The sequence below is a fragment of the Choloepus didactylus genome, chromosome 13 (assembly GCF_015220235.1).
Source record: "Choloepus didactylus isolate mChoDid1 chromosome 13, mChoDid1.pri, whole genome shotgun sequence".
Taxonomy (NCBI): Eukaryota; Metazoa; Chordata; class Mammalia; order Pilosa; family Megalonychidae; genus Choloepus; species Choloepus didactylus.
The window spans coordinates 3,245,324-3,265,383 of NC_051319.1; the positions used below are offsets into that span (position 1 = coordinate 3,245,324).

A 20,060-nucleotide genomic window follows, 5' to 3' on the forward strand; every position below is an offset into this window, starting at 1 on the left:
ATCAAAGAAGTCATAGTCGTCAAAAGCAGGGGGATTTATATAGATGGTGCTTTCTGGCAAGAAAAGATGGAATTTCAGGAGGCAAAAGCAAGACCAGTGGTAGCTTATTTCTCTATAGGAAAATAAGGTTGGAAGCTTTGATGACTAAAGCTAGAAATGGTATATGTGGCCGTGATAAGAAATATTCATGTATTTTGTATTTTTTAGTGATAGATGGGTGGCAGAAAAACAGTGAGCATTCGTTTCTGTTTTTTTCCTTCAATTTTCTCTTTGCTTTGAAGCATGGGCCTCATCCCTTTTATTTGTTTGAACTTAGCATTCCCATTCTTTCTCATTGTGGTCTTCTCTGACTATCCTATTTAAAACTGTTTCCCACACTTCATGACACATCCCTCTTCCTTGATTCATATGTCTCCATAGCTTTATCATCTCCCAATAGGCCATATAATTTACTTAATTTGTTTATTATGTATCACTTATTATCTAATGTAAATTCTGTGAGGGCAGGGATATTTTTTCGAAGCTATTTCCCCAGTGCCTAGAATAGAGACTAGCACCCAGTAGGTGCTCAATGAAGCCTTGTTTAATGAGTTTCCTTTTCAGTACTCTAAGACTGACTCATATTTGTTTGTTTATTTAGGTTTATATTGTTTAGCCCAATCAAGAAGCTATTCCTCAAACCAAAGAGAAGTTAACTGTGAAACTATATTCAGAAATTAAACTGTAATTGTTTAGTTGGAAAATGGGAATGAGGGGGGAAGTAGAATGGTTATGAACATGGGCTGCCTGAGATCAAATAGTTTCTGCCACTCACTAGCTATGAGACCCTCAGTTTCTTCATCTGTGAAATGGGGCTAATGGTTGTAGTAACCTCATAAGGTTATCATGAGGATTAAATGAGAGAATTCTTGCAGGCTCCTTTACACAGTGCCTGTCACTCAAGAACTGCTGGCATCAGTGTTACTGATGTTTCTTGGAGTTTGTCAGCTAGACTTAGCTGGTATTATCAAAAGGGAGAAAAACAAGCACTTTCCCTCAGATCATTTGATTTGAGGTTGTAGTTTAACCTTTTTGTCCTTGGAATACCCGATGGTGGAACAGCTTGTTGTTCCTTTCTTCCTCATCTTCACTCAAATTCAGCAACTGAACAACCTGAAGGTAACTTTCTAGAATGCTTAGCTTTTTTTGGACGGTGACTTCAAGTGTTGTTTTTCAGCTTTTAATATTGAATTAAATGGTATAATTTTATGTTTCTTCAGTGGCTCTCTTTTGACATTGTATCCATTTCTTTTAATGGAAAAATTATATTTCATGATATACTATAAATATTAAAAGCAAACTGTTTAAACTAATATATTCAAAGGACCTTGATGAATATTCATCTTTTCCATTTGCAAAAATGCATTATGAGGACTTGGGGAAAATTCACTAAGCGTATGCAAAAGTGCATTTTTCCTTTTTAATTCATTCAGACTATCCTAGCATAATGTCAGCATTTATTTAGGGCACAAACTTTATTTGAAGTCCTTTATCATTATATCAATACTTCATTAGCCTTATAGCTCAAAAACAGAAAATCTGATCTGAAGTCCAATTAGTTAACTCTGAGAGAGTATCTGTTAAATATTGATGTAGGAACAATTTGAATGCCCTTGGATACATTGCTTAACAAAGGGTGTAGAATACAACTATAAATTAATATTTCTCCTTAGCATTTATGACTCAGTTTAAAGGCTGCATAATATTCCAATGAATGGATTTATCATAATTTATTGAACTATTTCCTCTTTTAGTTTATTTCCGGGTTTTTCCTATTACAAATACATCTTTGATGAGTAGGCTTGTAATGTATCCTTGTTCACCTCTTATTATTTCTTCAGGGTAGATTCTTAGAGTGGGATTATTGGGGGGTCAAAGGATATGAGCCTCGTTGAAGTTCTCCATAGTTTTGACCAAATTGTTTCTAGGAATGCAGTACAAATTTATATATACATATATAGAAAAAGTATATTTCCCTATACTCTAGCCTGCAGTCAATGTTGTTATCTTAAAGAAAACGAACAAACAAAAACCAACCTCTGTTCTTTGCTGGTGTGTTAGGTGAAAAATAATTACTCTTTGAAATTTTAGTGAAATTGATACGGTTATTGGGCACATTGAAATCTTATTCTAAAGCCAGAGATAAAAACAAATACAAAATTAGTGTTATCCATGCTTCCTCCCATAACTTCTCCCTCCCATTCCCTAAATCAGCTCACCATTCCAACAGTTGGTAACCTGTATTGCTCTTGGGATACAAGAACTGCTGAGTGTGATTACAATGTATGTAGCTGAAGGCGTTATTCTGCAGTTCAAAATTTTTTTCATCTGGAAAGTAGTAACCTCAATTGTGAAATAGTGCCTTCAGCTGTGGACATTATAATCAGAGTCTCAGGAGTGCTTGTATTCCAGGAGTAATACATCTCATAGTTATTACCCTCTGAGCTAGGTTCTGTTTATAGTGAAGGGATGAATTTTCATAACTCAGTGCTGAAATAGCAACAGGGAGCCCTGAGGAGATTATTATAGGTCAGGTCTAATCCATGAAGATAAATCTCATTATAGGCTCACTTGGACCCATCCACAAGAGTAGCTGGTTTGATACGGGTCTGTAAATCAAGGATCAGCTTAAAAATGAATTATAGAATCCTTGCTATAATCTGACTGCTGCCTCTGTGAAGGGATACTCTGAATGTGCCTCCCTGCACTCCCCAGGCTGGGGGCCCTGAGGATAGTTAGCAGACAGCATGTGAATGGACTTGGGATTCAGTCCATAAATGATTGAAGAGCTACATATATTGGGGGGAAATTTTTTTCTAAAATGAAATTCGACCCAGAAGTCACTTAAAACTTCCCATGTCTTAGTTTTCTCTTCTTTGCATTTTGCAAAGATTTAAAAATATTCATGACCTTATGTATGCCTTGTCCTTCCTGGTAAAGGATATGGCACCTGCCGGAGTGGCTCCCTGCATGAGTGTGCCTGGACATATTGGTCAAACCTGGACTTCTTGTTCTCAAAAACATTTGAGAGTGAGATAAATGATGCCCATACATATCCCATGGGATTTAAAGGCTAGACGTACACATCCTCTCTTTTTTTTTAATTTTAAATTCAGTTTTATTGAGAAATATTCACGTACCACACAGTCATCTGTGTACAATCAGCTGTTCACAGTACCATCATATAGTTGTGCATTCATCACCCCCATCTATTTTTTTAACTTTTTCCTTCTACCGGAAAGAATAAACATAAGAATAAGAAACAAAAGTAAAAAAGAACACACAAATCATCCCTCCCATCCCACCCTATTTTTTATTTAGTTTTTGTCCCCATTTTTCTACTCATCCATCCATACACTGGATAAAGGGAGTGTGATCCACAAGGTTTTCACAATCACACTGTCACCCCTTGTAAGCTACATAGTTATACAGTCGTCTTCAGGAGTCAAGGCTACTGGGTTGGAGTTTGATAGTTTCAGGTATTTACTTCCAGCTATTCAAATACATTGAAACCTAAAAAGTGTTATCTATATAGTGCATAAGAACATCCAACAGAGTGACCTCTTCACTCCATTTGAACTCTCTCAGCCACTGAAGATTTATTTTGTTTCATTTTGCATCTCCCTTTTGGTCAAGAAGATGTTCTCAATCCCATGATGCCAGGTCCGGATTCATCCTCAGGAGTCATATCCCGAGTTGCCAGGGAGATTTACACCCCTGGAAATCAGGCCCCACATAGAGGGGAGGGCAGTGTGATCACCTGCTGAATAGTACACATCCTCTTTTAATTGCTTACTGTAACAAAGAGGAGCAAAACAAATTTATAACAGCAATAAAATACACACATGTTAAAGCTTAGATTTCATTTATTACCTGCTTACCCAACTGTAGACCTATGTAGGAGCTGATCAGCTTGTCCACCAAGCCTGAAGAGATGATCCCTAGGGTGGTGGGTGCTGGCACCACAGCTGCCTTATTTCTAGCTGTATCTTTAGTACCAAGGACAGTGTCTGGGACATATTTGGTACTTAGTAAATGCTTGTTGATTATTGAATGTTGAGGAGGTCTCGATTCTAAGTTTCAGTAGTTGTTGAGGCTTCTGTAACTAGGAACTAGGAAAATGATTGGGCTACTAAGGGTTTTATTTGGTTCTGTATATGAGGAGATGAAAGAGATAAAGGTGACAAAGCAACCTCAGGTACCCTCAGCAGGTGCCAGCTGTGCAATTGTTGGACAAGGGACATATTCTGGTGGACTCTTGGTGTGATATAGCTTGCACTTTCTGGTGTCCTTTTGCCTCTGTGGTAAAATGATAGCAACACATGCCTATTTGCCATCCTGTTGTAAAAGAATTCTGCAGCTTAGGAGAAACACAGAAACACATAGTAATTAGACACTGGTTTGTGAGAGAGAAGGTTTGGGGGATGTAGCACATCATGTCTTGGGAAATGGGAAAAATGAAAAATTATTTTACTTAATAGCCTTCTTAGGAAATTCCTGGTTATTTTGATTCTGGAAAAGCTAACATGCTTCAATATCTTTCCTACCTTATCTTTCTAGGTACAACTTGGTAGCTGGTATAAAAAGTAGCATTTATACTTGTACCTTGTTTTGGTACTTGAAGTATAAATGTAGTGTTGGATTCTGAATCAGTATATTCTCATGATCCTCATTTATCAATTAATCGACGATTAATGGAGTCCCTATTATACAACTTGTATTAAATCCTATAAAGGAATGATGTGACACATGGTTTGCCTTGTTTATAAGCTAGTTGAAGGAAAACTTATTTTGGAGAAATCAGAGAGCAAAGACATTAATAACATGCTGGATAGTTTGCAGCTTGGAGAATTCAGGACTCAAAAGAATGTCATGGGCTGCAGGTTTCTGGAAAGGCTTTGAGTATTAAAAGCTGAGAAGTTTGGATAGGCAATGTCTGAGGTATTATTGCAGAACCATGAACATAGTGGATGGAGGGTGGTGGTGGATAAAGGTGGACAGGGTGTGGACAGTGGTCTTTTGTTTTTTTTTTTAACATAATATTTCTAGGATAGTCAGGGAGGCAAAGAACCATTGGAAAATTATGAGGCTCATGAATGTCAGTGATAGAGTGATTTCTGACTTGACTTGAATCCTGTGAGACTACTACCAGCACCAATATCTCTTAGTAAGAAGGATGCCTGTAAGAACTGGATGGGCAGCCTGCCACCACCCAACGACATGGTTCTGTTTTACTCAGGACATCTCCAAGATGGAAATATTTACTAAAAATATCTCCAAGAATTTTAGCCAAAAGGAAATTCCTTATTTTTGTTCGATTCAATGACTAGTTATTAATAGTGGACTACTGGGTTGTGATATCCTTTCTTTGGATCTGACATATGATAATTTGTTTTTAAGTAAAAGATGGAGCCATGTGGCAACATCCAACTTAGCTATTATTGGTATTTAAATCCTTTTTTTTATTGTTCAGGGTGCATCAGCCTCCATTGTTTTTTTGTTTTGTTTTGTTTTTGTTTTTGTTTTTGTTTTTTAATTTTAAACTATGGGTGCTAAGTTGGAGGAGAAAACTTTTATAAATAACATGCAAAGGCATAGCATCCTTACTAAAGCTTTGATAATTCTGGCCACAAACTAGAACTGGTAGTTGTTGCAGGCCCTAGTACTTCTGCAAGTTTACTGTCCCAGAGCTCTATCTTTTGTTCCTTCTGTTTTGCTTTTACCTATTTTTCTTTGTCTTTGTACCTTTCTTTCTATTCAAGATGATCCACTGCTAAAACTTGAGTTGTTCTCTGGATAGTGTATATCCTAAACAATGTAAGAATCAATGCTACATTATTGTTTTCACTGTAGTATTCTGCATTTACTAAGAGATAACTGGACTCTAATACATCATATATTTATACATATCCCCAAGAAAACAGGAGTATACATTTAGCATTCTTTTTGCAATAATTAGTTCCTCTTCTAGAGCTCCTAACTATGAAATATCTCTTCATCACATGAAACCAACTTGTTTTTATTTCATTATAGATGCACCCTGCTTTACTTATAGGTGCTCAGTTAGGTATGTTTATTTCATTCCTTGTTTGTTTGTGTAAGTGTGAATCAGTCACTTTTTTGAGTCCAACCCATATGCAGCTATAAATTTTAGCCTGATAAATAATGTGAACCAGTAATATCGTTTTGTTCTCCCTTTGTTTACATAGCTCTGATTAAAAAGTCATTGATTTAAGAAACATACTGTATATATTACCCTGGGACCTTAAGTTGTCATCCTTTAAAAATAGAACCTCTTTAAAAGTCAAGTTGGATAACTGGGAACAGTTGGAGAAGTTCCCATCAAGAAAAAAATACAAATTAACTAAAGAATCATGGAACAATACATTATAAAGCCGGAGTACATGAAATACTGACACAAGAGGTTTACACTTCAATACGTTGAGAAATTAACCAGGATGACCTTGTGAATTTCACACACTGTAGTTACCATATGTGTGTTTGTCCCTGGTTCTCAGGTCTACAGTGCCAAAGTCTATTAAAGATAACATTAGGTTATTAGAATAAATAAACAATCCCAATATCCTCAGCAGTGAACTTAAAATAGAGTTCCTTTACCTTTTACAAATGTTGCAAAGAAAGTTAAGCAGAAAATTGAATTCAAACTGCTTTGAGATCAGACCAACAGTAGGAGAACTTACTCTCCATCATCTTCTTACCCAAACCACTGGGTACAGAAATAATTTAAAGATTTCAAGAGGAAAAGTTCCTCCTGTTTTACCAAATGCATTTAATGGTGGCAGTCTACTCAGATAAATTCATGTGAAACTGGCTGGAACATTGATTCCATTATGAAACAATCAGAAATATGGAAAAATGACCTGTCAAATGGCTTTGAAGAAGTTATGCCACTATCTCTTGTCATACTAAAGGGATTTAATCACCTAGTCTTGGATGTATTTCAATAATATGTAAATTAAAGTGGAGTCCTATCCATAAAAAAGTCATTAATTAGTCTTCAAGTACTTCTGTTTTTTCCCCATTTTCTGGAAAACATCCATCCCCTTAACAGATTGACCTCATGGAGTGTGGAAGGTTTGTTGTCTTGGAGTGATTCTAAAGTTGGGTAAAGTAACTGTGGCAGTAGTGAACCACATTCCATTCCCCAAAGGCATCAGGCTCCTCTTCCCTGTCCTTCCTTGTTCTGGAAAGAAAATGCCTCTCTAACCAACTTCCCTTCTGTTGCCTGGCCAGTACCTGTCTGTACTTTAAAATTTGTCTCATGTGCTGCCTCTTACAGGAAGCCTTCCCTGACCTCTCTCCCCAGCCCCACCCTGGCCTTAGTTACATGATCTTCCTCTGAGTTGTGCATATCTGAACCAGAGCATTTATCATGTATGACAGTAAGGTCCTCTCTGCTTGCCTTCCCTGCCTTCCCTCCTCACCCCCTAAGGGGTGATTACTTAAAGATCCCAGGAAAAATGGACGATAGCTGATGTAGATGTGAGTCTAGAATATGTCACTGGATGGGGTCTCAGAAATGATACTAAGATGAAATGTCATGGACTTAGGTTATGCCCATGGCACCTCTCTGCATTTTAATTAACGTTTGAGATCCTTGCTTTTGAAAATGAATCCTGGAATTGGAGAATTTTATGGATGGAAAAGACCTTGGGTCACCTACTTCTTCCCTATCCAGGGAGGTTGTGCTCTGCAGTGACCCTTATCTAAATTAAGTTCATTTTTATAAGCACTTGATTTAGAACTTAATTATTATAGAGTAATGTTTAAGCACATGGGCTCCAGAACCAGGTTGCCTGGGCTGGATCCTGACTTTATCACTTTCTAGATGCATGACTTTAACCAAGGAATGTAACCTTCCCTTTGCCTCTGTAAAATGGGAATATTAATCATACCTGTCTTACACGGTGGTTGGTGATTCCACATTGGTGGTATCAAGAAAGCTCATGCATGTGAGGCACTTGGAGAACATAGAAAGAGCACAGTAAATGTTAACTATCATTACCATCTTGTAAAAGAGGAGTCAACTTATGTATTCATTTATTAAACCAAGGGATTTAATTTTTACTAAATGCAGTTCTGAAGTTACAGTATAAAGAATTGATGAAGCTGACCTCGGAAAGATAAGTTTCTCATCTGTCTAGTTTCAGATGACTTAAGGTCCACTGTTTTTTCTGTAGGGTAACCATAAGTATGGAGAGATAAAAAGGCAGCCGGAAAAAAGAAACCCAACTTCCTCCTTTTCAATCCTGTTGTTGGGTTATACAAAAGACTTATTAGGATACTGGTCTTCATGAGCATTCTTTTTGTATAGAAAGTATGACTTGGTAGAAGTCTTGCTTTCTTTTAAGTTAACTTCATGTATACCATTTACCAGAGTGTCTATATATTTGGACCTTTAGAATATTAACATCTTTGTATTGAAAATATTAATGCTGCCATCTTTTTTTGTCTCACCAGATTTTGCTGTCATTTGTTCCAATGTAACAAAGTTAGAGGATGGCTTTTGGGCCTCAAATATTTTTGCTGGCTCACCTGTCAATAAAACACTTTTGAGTATGCATCCCCAATAGGTGAATTTATTTAAAAATGATTTTCCTTTATGTGGGGGTGGTATTAAAACTATTTATCAGGCCTTTGACTTTCCAGTAGGAAACCATGGGAAAGGATTCTGTCTGTGGCGGGTGTAGTGGGGCTGGGAGGCTGCCCACTTTGCAAGATTTTGACCATTTAGTTTGATATGGGGAGATCTGGGGAGTCCTGGGGGAGATGAGTTAAGGGGTGAGGCATGGTTGGAGGGCTTGGGGCAATGGCAGTTTACCAACCTGTAAGGAAATAATTCAATATTTTAACAATCAGTTTTGGTACATATCAGCTGGGTATCAGACCTGCCTGTGTGTTAACTTATCAAATGTACTAAAACCAACAAAAAAAGGGAGATGTACAAATGAAAACTAAGGTTCTAATATTTTCTTCCTAACCCCAGTTGATTATATTTTGCTCTCCCCTCTCCCCCCAATTTGTAGACCCTTAGAATAAACTACAAGGTCTGCCTTCTAAACTGGAGAGTAGAGCTTTATTGATTAAAAAGAGTTTTGCTTATTCATTGAGGCTGCCTTTCAGCTATTCTTCTCTGAAAGATTTTTTACTTTATTTTCTAAAAGAAAGTGGGGAGAATAGCAGATCTTTGCTACACATGTCATTAACTGCCACTAAATTGACACAAATGTTGACAGTTATTGTGAGAATTGTTTCAAAGCTAATTATGTTAATTAGAATGTAACATACCAGTAATTGCATGTATTCAAACATCACACCATCACTTTTTCTGTTTTCTTCTCCAGATGTGAGACTTTCATTTGTTGCTTGAAAAGCTGTAGAATTATAGCTAAGATAACAAATAATTGCCAACAAATAAAATTGGTTTTTTAGAAATATACTCTAATTGGTTAGCTATTGAAAAGACAGAAACAAATGTTAGCATGTTAAGCATATAAATTAGGAGCATTGCTTATGAAATCCTTAGTTTTTGGGCTTTTTATTTAAATAAGCCTTCTTATTGCAATTAATATTATCATTTGGTTTATGACCTTTAAAAATATATTCCCTTTCAGCATTACTTGGAGTTCTAATTTAGCTATCTTATACATGTTAGATGATTTGCAATTTAGATTTTAATTTGATTTCCATTCTTTAAAATGCCATTTTTCTTGTATTTCATTTTTATTTAAAGCATGATTCTCTCTGTATTCGTGGAAGCCAGGCATAAACAAACTACTAGCAAAATCAAGCTGTTAAGTGAGTTGAGAACATAAAACACTTTAATAGGAATTTTACATAACTAAACTAAGTATTTGAGAGCCCAACCAGAGAATTATGGCTCTTTGGAAACAAACTTTATGGGACATAGTGTTCTTAATTTACCCTCTGTTACAGTTCTTTAAAAGATTGCATTTCTATCACTGACTTTAAATTCTTACTTGCCGTGTCTTGCATAGGCAGAATGTTTAATATGTCTCCGTCTGATGAATTTGAGGGTATTTCTGTTTGAAGACAGAGTTAAGCCTCTAGCTTTTTAGAGTTGTGAAAATATATTCTTCTATTTAGTGTTTTGATGTGAGTGTCCTTCTTCTAATTTGAGGGCATTTCCCCACCCCCCCTTCTTCCATTTACGACCCATATAAATCAGCCCAACACTGAAAGTGCTGTGAACTTAATACTCTAGAACTTGCAATATACCTTCCTCAATTAAGTGGGCTCATGGCCTGGCTGGAGAGTGATGTGCTCAGAAGGGAAGAACATTTCTTCATAGGTCCTGTTACAGAGATTCCTGCTTAATTCTGCTGGCAGTTGCCATGCTCTGCCTATTGTTCTGCCGAGATTTTTATTCAGTATTTGAAGCTGTGGGCATACTTAACACACAGGCCCTTTTATTGTCCTTCCCTCCTTCCCCCCTTCCTGCCTTCCCTCCCTCCCTCCCTCCTTCTTTCCCCCCTTCCTTCCCCCTTCCCCTCTCCCCCATTCCCTCCCTCTCCCTCCTTCTCCTTTTTCTCTCTTTCCCTCTCCCCTTTCCCTCCCTCCTCTCTCTCTCCGTCTCCCACCCCCCCTCTCTCTTTAATGTAGCAGATGACAAAAAAAAAAAAGACCAGTTATGTTTGGAGTTGGAAAACTTAGGACTGAATTCTAGTTCTAACATTTCTTGGCTCTGTAATTGTGGGCTATTATCATTTAACCTCCACGAGCCCCAGTATCTTCTTTAGTAAACTGCTAAGTGTTAGGTGTTCTTTGTGTGTTTCTCTATATACGTGAGTCTGTTTCTGAGCTCTCTATATAGTAATTGACCAACTTCTCTATCGTTGCGCCAATAACACACTGTCTTAATTACTGTAACTTTTCAACAAATCTTACTATCTGGTCAAAAAAGTCCCCATGTGTCATTATTGTTCTTCAAGAGTATTGGCTATTTTTGGCTCATGGATCTCCCATATAAATTTGCTTTTGAAGTTCCACAAGCTGATTGAGATTTTAATGAGACTTTCTTAAATCTGTGGATCAATTTTGGGAAATTGACATTTTTATGATGTTTAATTTTATTATCTTAGAACACCGTGTATTATTCCATTTATTTAGGACTTTCTTAATGTTTTTCAATAAGGTTTTATTATGTTCTGTGGAAAGAATTTTTATGACTTTTGTTAGATTTATTCTTAGGAACTTTAGATAGCATCCTTTAAAAATGAGCTGATGTACAGAAATTCAATTGGCTTTCAAATATTAATCTTTTTAATTACTAAACCTTTCTCTTACTGATTGTTCCTTATCTGTATGGGAGGGGGTTCTTTGTAGATATTGTAGACATTGATGATCTGCAAATAACAGCTTTGTTTCTTCCTTCTCCAATCTTTATAACTCTTATTTCTTTTTTCTTATTTTACTTCACTAACTAGGACTTCCAGGATTATGTTGAATAGAAGCAGTGATATACAGATCCTTGTCTTGTTCTTAATCATAAAAGGAATACTTCCAACATTTCACTACTAAGTATGATGATTGCTATGGGTTTTGTTTTTTTGAAGCTCTCTATCAGGTGAAGGAATGTGTCTTCTCTTTCTTGATTGCTTAGATCCATTTTTTAAAATATCAAATGCTTAACTGATGGTCATTAATCTTACGTTTGAAAAACTACACCTTGTCGTGATAAAGAACTTTAAAAAAATATGTTTCTGCATTTAGTTTACTGGTTTTTGTTTAGGATTTTATCACCTATGTTTTTAAGTGATACTAGCTTACAATTTTGCTTTCTTGAACTGTTTTGTCTGGTTTTAATATCAAGGTTATGTTAGCTGAACAAAATGTGTTAGGAATGTATCAGTCAACTATTGTTGCAATAAAGCTGCATAATAAACCATACTTTCTCAGTGGAATACATCAATAAGCGTTTATTTCTTGCCATAGGTTTGTGGGTTGGCTGGAGTAAGTTTGCTTTTGCTGTGGATCTGTGGGTGTGCTCAGCTTACATCCAGACTGTAGGTCAGATTCGTGTCTGCTCCACATGTCTTACTCTAGAACCGCTTTGAAGCCATGACACTTACCTGCGGTATGCTCTTCTTATGTTGGAGGTTGGGAACTTCTAGAGGGGTGAGCAGAAACACTGATTACTTAAGGACTAGCTTTGGAATTGACACAGTATCACTTCTGCCCATGGCCAAAGCAAACCACATGGTTAAGTCTGACAGTGATGGGGTGGGAAAGTATATTCTTCCTGTGGAGGTGGAAAGTGTGAGGGAGTGAGTATTCGCTAAACAAAAATTTTATCTACCAACAGGGAACATTCCCTCTGTTTTTCTTTTTTAATCTCTGGAAGAGTTGGGTAAGAATGGATTGATCTCTTTCTTGAGTTTTCTGAATGTTGTCTATAAAGCCATCTGAACCTGATAATTTCTTTGTGGGGGGACTTTTTTTTAAATGTAATTGTATTGAGATGTATTCACACACCATACAATCCATCCAAAGTATACGGTTATCACATATTTGTGAATTCATCACTGTGTTTGTTTTTAGAACATTTGCATTACTCCAGAGAAAGAAATTAAAAAAAAAAGACCCCAAACATCCCATACTCCTCGCTCTTCCCCTCCCTCTTAATGATCACTAGTATTGCTCTCTACCCAATTTTAAGACTTACAATAGAGGAAGATTAACTAAGACAGTGTAGTATTGTCAGAGCAGTGGAATAGAACAAAACATCCAGAAGTAGATCCATACAAACACAGGCAACTGACTACTTTTTTTTTTTCTTTGCTGTATACTTATACAATCATTATCAAAGATCAAGGCTACTGGATTATAGTTCAACAACTTCAGATATTTTCTTTTGGCTATTCTAAAACACTAGACACTAAAAACAAATATGTGTATAATGAGTCAGTATTCGCAGTCATTTGTTAAATCCCAATTTCTCACTTATGCCTCCTCCCTCTCAATCTTCAGGGATATCTGGGCAATGTCCATTTAACTTCTTCTTGCTGGAAAGGGGTTGTTGATTTATGGAGTAGAGGCATGAAACTGGTTGATCTTCTTGGAGAGACTCATGGAGGGACTTTTGACTGGTCCAATTTTTTTAAATGGTTGTAGGACTATACAGTTTTTTAAAAAATATATTTCTTCTTGGGTCATTTTGGCATTTTGTAACTTTGTGTGTATTTGTTTATTTAATCTAAGTTTGAAAATTCTGTTTAAAGTTGCTCACAAAATTTTTTATTATCTGTTCATTAATGTGACATCTGCAGTTTTACCCATCCTCATTCCTATATTGTTTAATTGTATCTTCTCTCTTTTTTTTCTTGATTAATTTTGCCAGAGTTTTTCAACAATGGCTCCTGGGTTTAATGTTATGCTTAGAAAGTATTTTTCCTTTCTTAGAGTCTAATAATATTGGTTCTTATTTTCTTCTCATATCTTTATGGTTTAATTTTTTGTATCTTTAATCTATCTGGAATTTTTTTTTTTTTCTGTAAGGAGTAAAAGAGCAGTTTACTGCTCTTTTTGTCCCAAATGACTAGCCAGTTATTCCAGTACTACTACTGTATTGATTCATAATACCACTTTTAGCATATGCTACAGTCCCTGTTCCAACCCAGCTCAACCCCAAGACTGAGTAACACACCGGGCATGGAATTTGACAAGATTTTAATTGAACTTATGGACAGGAGAGATGGTTCCACAGCAGCAGCTGGCCAGAAGAGATGGAAGTTAGTGCTCCACAAAGAGTGGGGGTTTCCAGCGGGTGATTTGTAAGGGTTAGGACAAAGACATTCCACAGGGGGTGAGAACTGAGTTTTGGCAGGGTCTAGTTACACAGGGGTGTGCAATATTTGTTATCAACAGTGATCAGGGGAGAGGGATTTTAATGCTTTGTTTACAATACCATTTGTATATGCTTCCCCCACTGGGGAGGTCTCATGACCTTGAATGTCTGTCCAGGTCAAGTAGGCGGCTACATGAAATAACTTACTTTTGCTATTGAGGGGAGGGGGCCTGGACCCTGGGTCGCCACAGTCCCAAATATATTATAGATCTATTTCTTAACTCTATTCTGTTCTTTTGATCAGATTATCCTTTTTTAAAATTAATATCGCATAGTCTAATTAATGTAGTTTCTTGGTATGTTTATTATCTAGTAGGGATGGTAAGGGAGCCTCATAACTCTTGTAGTTAAATTTATTTTCACTTATATTTAAAAGTCCCTCATTTTAATAGTTTTCTGTCTCTGGCAATAACCTCCACATTTTCTTTGAAAACCAGTGAGAAGAAGTAATCCGTTGTGAAAATTTTATACATCAGCAATTTTCATAAAAATAATAGTTCTTTTGAGTTGTCAACGGGGAGAGAAACGTTCTCCTTTTTGTAAGGTTTGCCATGTTCAGCCTCTGGCCTGTGCACTGAACAGCTTTGGGGCACCATTCGCCTAGGCTAGAAGGGGAATGGTTCTCGTGGAGTTGTGCGATGCATCATCCATAACCCGGGACCTTGTTGCTCCTTGGAGCAGGACTCCTGATTACTTTAGCCCTCACCCTTCAAAATCTGGAACTTGGTAGTAGCAGATCTCCTAAGGCTGGGAATATTTTCGGAGACAAGAGTTGGGATTGTGAGGTCCATTGCCTCCTTTCCCAATCTCAGGGGCTCTACTTTGGTTTTATGAAGGAAGTGGCTAAGCTTCCTTGTAGCTATGTAGTTTTGAAATCATGAATGCCACCAGTTGCCATGCTTGCTCTGATGCTCCCAGCTATAAAAACTTTTTCTTGCCGTTTTGTTTCATCATGAAATTTAAAAGCTGGCAATGTTGCAAGAGCTGAGAAGAGGAGAAGTGAAAAGTTAATGACCCAAGCTGTCTTTATTCTGAGTTATTCAGAACATCCTTTGCCTCTTGTACTGATAAGAAGGATGTGTTCAAAGGGGGAGGGGAGCTGACAGCACGCAGGGAGTAATTCTCTCATCCATCAAGTCTGACAACCCTTGGATACCTCAGTCTGTCAGAGCAGGGGAAGGCTTGAGCAGGACTGAATGGTCCCCACTTGTCTGACATTTTAAACAAATCTGAATTAGATATGATATTAACTAAATGTAGCTGAAGTTGCTGGTGGCAACAGTTCTCACTAATATCATAACCTTATATCCTGTTCCACAAGGCTAAAGGCTGTCACAAACTTGTCTCTGAATTATAACCATGATCTGGGTCTGTCAGAGCTAAAAGCGCTGCATTAGGAAGAAAAGACTGAGAATCCAATATCAAGGCAAATGAAATCGTTCCTTTGACCAGGTAGAACTTCACTGCTCTCCTTATCTCAGGAATCTTAGATCCAGTTGATCAGTTGAGAAATTCAGGATTGGATAATTTCTGTGTCCAAATAACTTGAAAAAAAGTGTATTTTTTATTATAAAGATAAATTCTCATAAAAACTTTAGAAAATTTTCTTAAAAGGTAGAGATAAAAATCATGCATTATACACAACTATTTGTAACATCTTTTTTCTAAACAAACTTTTTTTTTTCTTTTTGTGCATCGTAATAACTTATAAGAGCAAATAAAAAATTTTCATTGCTCACATCTCTTATTTTCCCCCAAGAAGCTGGACTTGGGCTGAGTTTCATGTCTCCTCAATTTTCTTACCTAATTTCAATTTCACCCTTTGTCTTTCTCTCTCAACTCCACTTTCATGCTTCCAAGGGCTTTCATGTCTCCGCAGGTGCTCACCAAATGCCAACCCTGTGTCCCGGGGGCCGTGCCTGGCCTGCACTACCCGTATTTTTGCTGTTGTTGTTTTCATCTTTTATTCTTTTGCTCTCTTCCCCTTCATCCTTCCATTTCCTCATGCCCCACTTTCCCCTCACAGAGGCGTTTACATGCTTATGCTCACAGGAATTGTGGGGTTGAAGATGCTCTGTCGGCTGGGCGTTTCCTCTTTGCCTTTCCTCTCCTCAAATAAATCAGGAATCTGGTTCTTGAAATTCTGTGTCCCTCTGGCAGCTGCTTGCCTGAGAGCGTGCAGCCCTCCACTGCCTCTGCCACCAGTGCTTTTGTGTTGACTGCCTTATATCAAAGTGCATATCCCTAGATAGCTCTAGGTGGCAGCATCTACCTCTCCCTGCCTTGAGGCTAGAATAGAAAAGAACAGTTGACGGTAGCCCCAAGGATGATGTTCCATGTGTCTCCCTGTTCTTTACAACTGCACAGCTTCCCTTTCCCTTTCTTCTGTTTCCAAGGATGTTTTAGACTCTGCAGAGTCATGACTTGGGAATATTCAGTATATCCTTTACCTGGGTTTCCTGTCATGGTTTTCACTTTGCCAAGTTGGAGTCATAATCCCATTATTTAGTCATCTGTCCAGTGAAATTTTGTTGTGAAGAACATTATTTTAAAATGTGGCCTGAGGTTTTTTCAATAAGTTTTTTTTTTTTTAAGAGGAATGCTCACAAGGGCTGTGGGTCATGTGGTTGGAACAATTTGGAGCCTAAGTGCTAAATGGTAGGCTCTGTTCTTATAGTTACATACAATCCTGGGCAGGTCCTCTGGTTTGCTTTTGGAGTGACTCCATTTAACACTGATGTCAGATGACAGCCCAAAATCAAATAGGTTCTGTTGTTTCTGGTCCAGAACACTTTAAGGATGGAAAATGCAGAGTTGAAATCAAGTGCAGAAGAGTGTTAGCCTAAGTGTGTGTGTGTGTGTGTGTGTGTGTGTGTGTGTGTGTGTGTATGTATACATAAAATATATTAAATATTGGATGTTTGGCTAGTTGTAATTTTTTTAATGTCTGTTCCGCATGAACCTGTGGACTTCTGGATGCCCAGCAGGGGTGGTGTCTTTTTGTGTCCTCGTTCCTAGAACAGCAGCAGGGGCTCTGGAAACCTCACTTGCTTTAACAGCACCCTCTTTGCCCTACATTTAGTAGTGCCTGATACTGAAGCATAAACCATTTATCTCAGAATATTCAGATGCACATTCTCTCTGCCGTAACTTTGGTGTTCTGGTAGAATTGTGTCCAGTCAATTTAAACAAAATAGCAACGGCTCAGCCAGTGCCTGCGTTGTGCCAGCTCTGATCCCCATGCCTCAGGTCAGCATTTTTTCCATGGCTGTGGAAATCAAACCTGAGCAAAGAGAAGAACCAGACTCTGTTGTAAGATATGTTTTTGTGCTTTATTGGAAAACGTACAGGCTGAAGAAGTGTTTTTCTGATGGATATTTTTTAAATGAGACCCAGAATTTCTCCCGGATTAGGAAAGATCATTCCCAAGCACACACCCTCTAAAACTTGCTTGTGTCCCAGCAAGTGCTCCCCTTACCCTGCATTTTACTTTCGGGGTGCCTTTCTCCAGAGTCTGAAACTATAGCCCACCCCCCACCCCCCATGTGGTATTTAGACGAATAGCTTTGTACTCTGAGGGAAAAGTATATTAATTCTTCTGGGAAAGAACTTACATGGAGCTGGCTCTTAGGGCATTTCTACAGTGATCACTAGATGAGGCTGCTCTTGCCACGAGTTACTTTTCATGTGAACAAATAGGGGAGCCCTAAGCTTACCTTGTGGCCCCCTGTGGTACCAAGACCAATACTGAGCTGTGCAGCCATGGTTGGTAGTCCATCAGAAACAGCCTCACCCTGCCCTCATTTGGGGGGTTATCTGGCTGTGAGGAGGGTCCATAAGAAGCTGTCTTTCTACTTATGTGCTCCTTCATTCATTGCTGCTGCTGAGTTACATTTTTAAAAAATACAGAGATGTCTGAAAAAGGAAAAAAAAATGACCCACAATGTTGATACCCTTGTTGATACTTTCATAGAAAATAATACATACACTCTATTAGAAAATTCCAAGAATACAGAAAGGTATCAAATAAACAGTAAAACCATCAGTCCACCTCCTTGCCCCCTCCCCAAAGTTAATCATTGCTAATTGTTTCTTGTTGTTGCAGAAAAAAAAGTTTTTAACTCCATAAATATATATATAATTTTTTTTTTATACTGAGTGCTGCTTCTTAAGTTAATTTGAAGATCTTTCATACCAGTACATCCAACTCTACCGTGTTCTTTTTACGTGTGGCACAGTATTTCATTGCATGGATACACCATCATATTAAGTGCCTGGCAGTGCCCAGGGGGTGAAGTCTCAAACAGTGGCTTTAAAGCCCCACAGCTATGACCTCCATGATATCTGGTTTGAGAATGTTTGTTCACCATTATTTTTAGTTGTAGGATGATTTGTATTTGTTGATGCGGTGAATCTTCTCCCAGTGTTTTATCAGGATGACTTAGAATGTATACTGCTGTGTTACTTAAAGAAGTGTTGGCTGTCATCACAAATATATTCAGAATCCTTACCTGCTTAACACTATAGATGTTTATTTCACCCTCACATGCAGGCCATTTGGCAGAGGGGTGCTATGTTCCACGCAGCTACTCAGGGTCTCAGGCTGACAAAAGTTCTGCCATCATCATGTCACTTCCAAGGTCCGCCTAGGTGTTGACACCCAGATGGCATGTGGAGGAAGAGAGATGGGTTGCATGGGAGGTGTTGGTGGGCCAGATCTGAAAGAGTAGCACACATCGCTTCCAAAGCTCAGCCTTGTAACCACATCAACTGTAAAGGAGGCTGGGAAATACATTCTAGCTGGCTTCCCAGAAACAAAGAGAATTAGCCTTAATGAACAAGTATGTAGCTAGTCTCTGCCAAAAGCGTGAATGAGAGCATCATGGAAACATCAGTTTTCACAAGGAATGATGCAGCTGGTGCCTGTTTTCTCCATTGATGTTCTGGTACTAGGTCCACAGCCAATTAATTACAGGAAGGATGCTGTCCTCTCTGCTCCACCGTTCTTTGTGCCTTTTTTCATTCCAATCTCATAGTTCTTTAATGACAGTGATAGGATATTGGCCATATGCAAAGATCTTAATGCAGTTTTGTGACTGAACGTGAGAAGAGGAAGGAGGTGGTAAAGTGGGATGGCAAGGTTTTTGCGGAGTCCCCCAAAGGAGTTTCCTGGGAAAGCAGAAGTTATGAGATGCTTGCTGTCACTTCACAAAACAACCATGTGCTTCTTCCCTCTGTCCTTCTAAGTCTTGTAACTGGTTGCAGGAAAAACATCCCTGGGGGCTTTTCAGGGGGTGGCTTTCTGGAATACAGGAGGGCCAAGCCTAGAGGGGCTGGGCAGAGGCCCAGAGAATCTGCCAGGCAGAAGTGCGTGTGCTAGCCTCTTTATGCAGCCACCTGGGCTCCCGCACAGTTGGTGCCTGAACGCTGGAGAGAGATGTCAGTAATGCTCTGCTGCCCCTTGGCTCTGCCGCTGAGAAATCTGAGCCTGGCTGGAGCAAAGAATGAACAGTTTACAGCCACATGCAGCCTAATCAGTTGCAAATTAGTAAAACTAATATATTGCTCTATATCAACACCCCTTTTTTTAATGGCAGCACTTTAGGGCAAAAGTAAAGAATAAAAAGCACATATGCTTGTGTTATACGGATCTGTTTTCAATATGAGAAGCAAATACTTGAAAGACTCGTCTAAGCACATTAGGACTTTAACTGAGAAAATGATCCAGGACATGTTGGAAAATAGGTACTTTGTCCACCTACACACACACTTCTTTGCTTCTTTTCCAAAGTTTTTTTTTTTTTTCCAAATAAGTTGATGGATTTCAGAGCTTAGGAAAGCCTCACAGGATTTCTGATGTCTTGATTGAAGACATAGTACATTCTGGGTGGGTTAACATCTGTTATGCTTGAGCATTTCACTAGTCATTCATGTCAAGAGAACATAATCTGGTGGATATCTTGGTTTGCTCATCTGTAGGGTCCTAGTGCATAGTTTGTAAAGGAGGTAAATGGACACATTAAAAGGAATAAAAAGCCCTATTCTACTGTCAAATGATAAAGTCATTGCATGCTCTTTAAATAATGATTCCTGCCAGGTTTTTGGACACTTTTCTCAGAAAGGAGAGGCAATA

At 38.2% G+C, this 20,060-nt stretch overlaps 1 protein-coding gene and 1 pseudogene across 8 annotated transcripts in view; both read left to right on the plus strand.

Moving 5' to 3' along the window:
• Positions 1-20,060, plus strand: part of MAST4 (microtubule associated serine/threonine kinase family member 4) — a 674,031-nt gene that overhangs the window by 219,456 nt on the left and 434,515 nt on the right. The gene's annotated exons all lie outside the window — the stretch shown is intronic.
• On the plus strand, positions 1,090-6,919 carry LOC119508343 (annotated as a pseudogene).